General features: G+C 43.2%; 1 protein-coding gene and 1 long non-coding RNA gene across 3 annotated transcripts in view; one reads left to right on the forward strand and one right to left on the reverse strand.

The window, feature by feature from the left end:
- LOC135531499 (pituitary adenylate cyclase-activating polypeptide type I receptor-like) overlaps positions 1–7651 on the reverse strand; it is a 97839-nt gene that overhangs the window by 88242 nt on the left and 1946 nt on the right. The window contains exon 1 of one of the 2 annotated variants that reach the window (XM_064959527.1): positions 1255–1706. The exons of the other annotated variant lie outside the window; for it this stretch is intronic. The gene's annotated coding sequence lies outside the window, so the exon portion shown is untranslated. Of the gene's footprint in view, positions 1–1254; positions 1707–7651 lie in introns of those variants that run through there. 2 annotated transcript variants of the gene reach the window in all.
- The window catches only part of LOC135531500 (uncharacterized), a 16957-nt gene continuing 10811 nt past the window's right edge, over positions 1506–7651 (forward strand). Inside the window, exons 1-2 of the long non-coding RNA XR_010454014.1 lie at positions 1506–1595; positions 7142–7260. This is a non-coding gene — a long non-coding RNA (uncharacterized LOC135531500). The remainder of the gene's footprint in view (positions 1596–7141; positions 7261–7651) is intronic.

The following is a 7651-nucleotide window of genomic DNA, read 5'->3' on the forward strand; positions in this document are numbered from 1 at the left end:
CGTTCAGCCCCTCTTCCCAAAATTACCGTGTGGGGCCGGACAGGCTATGTGCCCACTGCCCACAAATTGAGGTGGAAATTGAGCTGCTTTCCCATCCTCCTCCCATATTAGAGACACATATTTCCCTCAGATTACACAGATCCTCAAAGAATTAGAAAACAAATCACATTTTGATAAACTCCCATATCTATTGGGTGAAATACCATAGTGTGCCATCACAGCATTAAGATCTGTGACCTGTTGCCACAAGAAAAGGGCAACCAGTGAAGAACAAACACCCCTTTTGTACTTGAACTATTTGCACATAATATGACATTTGAAATGTCTATTATTTTTGAACTTTTGTGAGTGTAATATTTACTGTGACTTTTTGTAAATTTCACTTTTGTTTATTATTGAATTCACTTGCTTTGTTAACATATGTATGCCATGCCAATAAAGCCCTTAAATTAAATTGAACTGTGAGAGAGGTTGAAGTTGAACTGAAAATTGAGAGAGAGCGAGAGAGAGGGATTGAAATTGAACTGAAAATTGAGAGAGAGCGAGAGGGTTTGAAATTGAACTGAAAATAAAGAGGGAGAGCGAGGGATTGAAATTGAACTGAATGTTGAGAGAGATTGAGAGAGAGGGATTGTAGAACTGAATGTTGAGAGAGATTGAGAGAGAGAGATTGTAGAACTGAATGTTGAGAGAGATTGAGAGAGAGAGATTGTAGAACTGAAGAGAGCATATTCCGAGGCTACATTATCAGGTAAATAGGCTATAATAAACAATCAGCTTAACCAACTATGTAGTATATAAGCATCCTATAGGCTACTATCCAACGCACTACCCCCCGTTGCGCGCGCACAGCCATACCTAAACTATATAGATAGCCTGTCTGGGTAAGAGACAATTTATGCTTGATCTGAAATGTGGTCGGAGGCGTCCAATGGATGGTTTGACGCAAAGCGGAGCCTCTAGAGGAAAGCAGAGGAGGGCTCCATATAGCTCCGCATTGACATGATTAGTTGACCGTAGGTGAGGGCGGGAGGTCCTGTATAAACGCAAACTCACTTCCTTGACATCTTCCTTCACAACACTGATGCTGCTCGACAAAGAACAGGTATGCCTGCCTGACTTCTGCAGAGGCCGTACCACTAAATGCTGAATGGCCAATGCAGAAATCAGATTGATCATGTAGCACCTTTCAGCCGCGATCATGCAGAGTAAACATCCCAGCACAGAATGAAACTATAAAAACCTCTTCCTTACCATGAAGCCATTGGTGTCCAGTCGGAGGGGTTTGGGCCGGTATGTTCTCAGTTCCCGTTCCCAGTAAATCCTCCGTTCAGTCGGTAATATCAAGCAACGCAGCGCAGCTAGTAAGAGATGACAGGTATTTGATCACTGCAGCCGCAGCACGCGCTCAACGTGCACCCTCCTGCGCACGAGGGGAGACGGTACCTTCAGCTCGACATCAGAGACATCTTTACCTTCACAGACCTGAGACAGCGGGACAGACAGGAAACAGACAGAGACAACTTCTGAGTTCCCACAGCGAGTCTGTCCATGGGTTTCCCATACTGTAGAATCAACCTACTCAGATCTTTACGGTAGCCTACAGTTCCCCATTTGTTGCTGCATAAATGTAAATACGGTATTTTAGGGCAGCGGTGTTGTGGAGACTTAGAAGACAAAACTCTGACTAGTCGGTTGGGCTGATGTGAATCCGCATATTACTGTATTCAGCCGCAGAGCAGAGCGGCCGGTAGATGGAGATATGGAGTCTTACCGTCCAAATGCATTGTATGCAGCGGAAATACACTCGTATCCCCAGTGAATTCGTACCTAAAACATTCTTCATTCAGTCTGCTGCAAAGAACTTGATTTCCTCCTCAATTAACTATATTTCACGGTGGGGAAAATTGTACTTTCTTCATGAAACACAATTTTCCATCACCATGCTAAAGTGGCTAACGCCTAGAAATGCTAGTCCCGAATGTTTAATATAGCGTTTTAGCCAATCAGGTTGCACCAGTCTGTTTCCTGTATTATTAGTTTAGCAACAAAACAAATACAACTTTTCAAATTGCACAGAAAATAAATATACAGTACCAGTCAAACTCATTCAAGGGTTTTTCTTTATTTGTACAATTTTCTAGAATAATAGTGAATACATCAAAACTATGAAATAACACATATGGAATCATGTAGAAACAAAAAAAGTGTTAAATAAATCTAAATATATTTTATATTTGAGATACTTCAAAGTAACAACCCTATGCTTTGATGACATCTTTGCACACTCTTGACATTCTCTCAACCAGCTTCATGAGGTAGTCACGTGGGAATGTGAAGTCTGCCTTGTTAAAAGGTCATTTGTGGAATTTCTTTCCTTAATGCGTCTGTGCCAAGGAAATTGAAACCTTGACCCACTCTTACTTCAGTCCCGTCGATGTTAATGGGGGCCTATTCCGTCCTCCTTTCCCTATAGTCCAGGATCAGCCTTTGTCTTGCCTCATATTGAGGGAGAGGTTGTTGTCCTCGCACCACACTGCCAGGTTCTGACCTCCTCCCTATAGGCTCTCATCGTTGTCGGTGATTAGGGCCTACCACTCTTGTGTCATCAGCAAACTTAATGATGGTGTTGGAGTCATGCCTGGCCATGCAGTCGTGGGTGAACAGGGAGTACAGGAGGGGACTGAGCACACACCCCTAAGAGGCCCTAGTGTTAAGGATCAGCGTGGCAGATGTGTTGCTACCTACCCTCACCACCTGGGGCGGCCTGTCAGGAAGTCCAGGATCCAGTTGCAGAGGGAGGTGTTTAGTCCCAGGACCCTTAGCTTAATGATGAGCTTTGTGGGTACTATGGTGCTGAACGCTGAGCTGTAGTCGATGAACAGTATTCTCACATAAGTGTTCCTTTTGTCCAGGTGGGAAAGGGCTTTGTGGAGTGCAATAGTGATTGTGTCATCTGTGGATCTGTTGGGGCGGTATGCGAATTGGAGTGGGTCTAGGGTTTCTGGCGTGATGGTGTTGATGTGAGCCATGACCAGCCTCTGAAAGCACATCCTGGCTACCGACGTGAGTTCTACGGGGCGGTAATCATTTAGGCAGGTTACTGTCACTTTCTTGGGCACAGCGACTTTGGTGGTATGTTTGAAACATGTAGGTATTACAGACTCGGGTCAGGGAGAGGCTGAAGATGTCAGTGAAGACACTTGCCAGTTGGTCCGCGCATGCTTTGAGTGTACGTCCTGGTAATTCGTCTGGCTCCAGCAGCTTTGTGGAATGCCGACCCGCTTTTAAGGTCTTGCTCACATCGGCTACAGAGAGCATGATCACACAGTCATTCAGAACAGTTGGTGCTCTCATGCATGATTCAGTGTTGTTGCCTTGAAGTGAGCATAAAAGTAATTTAGCTCATCACTGGGCAGCCTGGGTTTCCATCATAGTTTTCAAGCCCTGTCATACAGACGGTGTATCTGATAACTTATCATTTGATTTTAACAGGACAATGACCCAACACACCTTCAGGCTGTGTAGCGATATTTGACTAAGAAGGAGAGGATGGAGGCTGCATCAGATGACTCCTGACCCAGCTCTCCATTAATCACCCAACCCTCAACCTAACTGATATTGTTTGGGATGAGTGGATTGCAGAGGAAGGAAAAGCAGCCAACAAGTACTCAACATAAGGGAACTCCTTCAAGACTGTTGGAAAAGCATTCCAGGTGAAGCTGGTTGAGAGAATGCCAAGAGTTTACAAAACTTTAATCAAGTCAAAGGGTGGCTAATTTGAAGGATCTAAAATATATTTTGATTTGTTTAACACTTTTTTGAAGATGTTATTCCATATGTGTTATTTCATAGTTTTGATGTCTTCACTAATATTCTACAATGTAGAAAATAACTAGCTGTCCAAACTTTTGACTGGTACTGTAGTACAGTAGCTACATCAGAAAAACTACAGTGGCTTTGGAAAGTATTCAGACCCCTTCACCCTTTCCACATTTTCTTACGTTACAGCATTATTCTAAAATGGATTATTTAAAATAATGTCCTCAGTAACCTATGCACATTACCCCATAATGACAAAACAGGCGAAAACAGGTTTTTAGACATTTTTGAAAATGTATTAAAAATAAAAACAGATATCCCTTATTTCCATAAGTATTCAGAGACCCTTTGCTATGAGACTTGACATTGAGCTCAGGGTGTTTCCATTTGGTAGTTGGTATTTTAGTAGGATCCTGTTGCATAAGCAGCAGCTACTCTTCCTGGGGTCCACACAAAACATGAAACATAATACAGAATGACATAATACAATAAATAAATAACATAATACAGAACATCATTAGACAAGAACAGTACAAGGACAGAACTACATACATTTTTAAAAAGGCACACGTGGCCTACATATCAATACATACACTATCTAGGTCCAATAGGGGAGAGGCGTTGTGCCGTGAGGTGTTGCTTCATCTGTTTTTTGAAACCAGGTTTGCTGTTTATTTGAGCAATATGAGATGGAAGGGAGTTCCATGCAATAAGTGCTCTATATAATACTGAATGTTTTCTTGAATTTGTTCTGCATTTGGGGACTGTGAAAAGACCCCTGATTGACTGAGAAACAAGATTCTCTGGTGAGATGAAACCAAGATTGAACTCTTTGGCCTGAATGTCAAGCGTCACGTCTGGAGGAAACCTGGCACCATCCCTATGGTGAAGCATGGTGGTGGCAGCATCATGCTGTGGGGATGTTTTTCAGCGGCAGGGACAGGGAGACTAGTCAGGATCGAAGGAAAGATGAACGGAGAGAAAAGTACAGAGAGCTCCTTGATGTAAACCTGCTCCAGAGCGTTCAGGACCTCAGACTGGGGCGAAGTTTCACCTTCTCTCTGATATTCTCTCTATAATGCAGTAGCTACAGCAGTGGAGAGGAGAACATACTTGATGACACTCTTAGAGCAAATGGTTGCTTCAATAATGGCACCGCTAAATGTTCTATATAGAACCAGTATATTTGAAGCAGGCGATAATGTTCTATATAGAACCGGTATATATGAAGCAAGCGATAATGTTCTATATAGAACCGGTATATATGAAGCAGGCGATAATGTTCTATATAGAACCGGTATATATGAAGCAGGCGATAATGTTCTATATAGAACCGGTATATATGAAGCAGGCGATAATGTTCTATATAGAACCAGTATATATGAAGCAGGCGATAATGTTCTATATAGAACCGGTATATATGAAGCAGAGTTCTATATAGAACCGGTATATATGAGGCGATAATGTTCTATATAGAACCGGTATATATGAAGCAGGTGATAATGTTCTATATAGAACCGGTATATATGAAGCAGGCGATAATGTTCTATATAGAACCGGTATATATGAAGCGATGATGTTCTATATAGAACCGGTATATATGAAGCAGGCGATAATGTTCTATATAGAACCGGTATATATGAAGCAGAGTTCTATATAGAACCGGTATATATGAGGCAATAATGTTCTATATAGACCCGGTATGTATGAAGCAGGCAATAATGTTCTATATAGAACCGGTATATATGAAGCAGGTGATTTAACCCCTTTTTTGGTTGTATACTGTATATAACTTTTATTTCTAATAGTTTATTGTAACGTTAGAGAGAGACAGTAGACATTATACTATACACTGCAGTATGCTAACTGCAGTATGCTAACAGTCAATAACATTTATCTGTATCTCACTCCGTCACCATAGTAACTATGACCTGCTCCGTCTGGACTGTCTCACCTCTGGCTCCAGACCTGCTGAACACAATGCTCTAGAGTGAGTGTGTGTGTGTGTGTGTGTTAGTCCTAGTAGAGCCAGACACAGGGTGGTGACAGCAGCAGCCCAGCTCTCAGACCAGATGGTCCAGACAGGAGAGCACTTTACCACTCAACAGTGCTAGGTTAAACCGTACAGAACACACACACACACTATACACACACACACACACACACACACACACACACACACACACACACACACACACACACACACACACACACACACCTCATCCCTGCGTTCTCTGCCCCTGTCTAACTCTCTGTGCTCTCCTGTCTGTCTTATTTTCTCTGACTTTCTTCCTCTCATCTCCCATTCCGCCCTCTGTCTCCCAGCTGGTGGTGTCTGTCTGTGACAGCATGAAGGATGTCAGGTGCTGTGCCTCAGATGCTGTGTCTTAGATGCTGTGTCTCGGATGCTGTGTCTCAGATGCTGTGTCTTAGATGCTGTGTTTCGGATGCTGTGTCTCAGATGCTGTGTCTCAGATGCTGTGTCTTAGATGCTGTGTCTCGGATGCTGTGTCTCGGATGCTGTGTCTCGGATGCTGTGTCTCGGATGCTGTGTCTCGGATGCTGTGTCTCGGATGCTGTGTCTCGGATGCTGTGTCTCAGCTGCTGTGTCTCAGGTGCTGTGTCTCAGATGCTGTGCTCCCTTCTGCAGAGGAGAGAAGAAGAGGGATGAATAAAACATCCCTCGCTTCTCTCCTTTTCTCTCCTTGCTATTCTCATCTCTCCTCTTCTCCTCTTTCCTCTTCTCTTCTCCCCTTTCTCCTCTCCTCTCCCCTACTATTCTCATCTCTCCTCTTCTCCTCTCCTCTTTCCTCTTCTCTCCTTCCTCCTCTCCTTTCTCTTCTCTCCTTTCTTCTCTCCTCTCCTCTCCCCTCTTCTTTTCAACAAGGTGCCTTTTAGCAAACTCCAAGCGGCCTGTCTCGGACGTCTACGGACAATTCCTTCGACCTCATGGCTTGGTTTTAACTCTGACATGCATTGTCAACTGTGGGACCTTATATAGACAGGTGTGTGCCTTTCAATATCATGTCCAATCAATTGAATTTACCACAGATGGACTCCAATCAAGTTGTAGATACATCTCAAGGATGATCAATGGAAACAACTCAATTTCGAGTCTCATAGCAAAGATTTAGGAAGTCCCATTGCTTTAGGACTCAGGACTCAGTTTATGTGTCGGGGGGCTAGGGTCAGTCTGTTATATCTGGAGTATTTCTCCTGTCTTATCCGGTGTCCTGTGTGAATTTAAGTATGCTCTCTCTAATTCTCTCTCTCTTTCTCTCATTTTCTCTTTCTTTCTTTCTTTCTCTCTCTCTCGGAGGACTTGAGCCCTAGGACCATGCGTCAGGACTACCTGGCCTGATGACTCCTTGCTGTCCCCAGTCCACCTGGCCGTGCTGCTGCTCCAGTTTCAACTGTTCTGCCTGCAGCTATGGAAATGTATGTAGTTCTGTCCTTGACTGACAACGTTTAGTGCAACTATCCGTGAGACAACTGAGGTAAGACCTATGATTGGAGGACCAATGGCTTTGGTAGGGAGTGTCTTTGAAAGATGTATCTTTGACTGAAAGATTCTCTCTAACAGTAGTTCATGTCTTCATCTGTCTATAATGTATGCGCTGCTTGGTTCTAGAAGTTATTTACGACAAAAAGTTAATCTAATAGGTAAAAACCAACCTACACCAAAGTACTGATCTTTTTGCGTGTACATAATTGCACATTGTAATTTTCCATTTAGAAATAATAATATTGATAATGTACGATATTTACACTGGACGTGCTACCTGTCCGAGACCTGCTGACATTTACTCCTGAGGTGATGACTTGCTGC

This window comes from Oncorhynchus masou, unplaced genomic scaffold (assembly GCF_036934945.1).
Source record: "Oncorhynchus masou masou isolate Uvic2021 unplaced genomic scaffold, UVic_Omas_1.1 unplaced_scaffold_1606, whole genome shotgun sequence".
Lineage (NCBI taxonomy): Eukaryota > Metazoa > Chordata > Actinopteri > Salmoniformes > Salmonidae > Oncorhynchus > Oncorhynchus masou.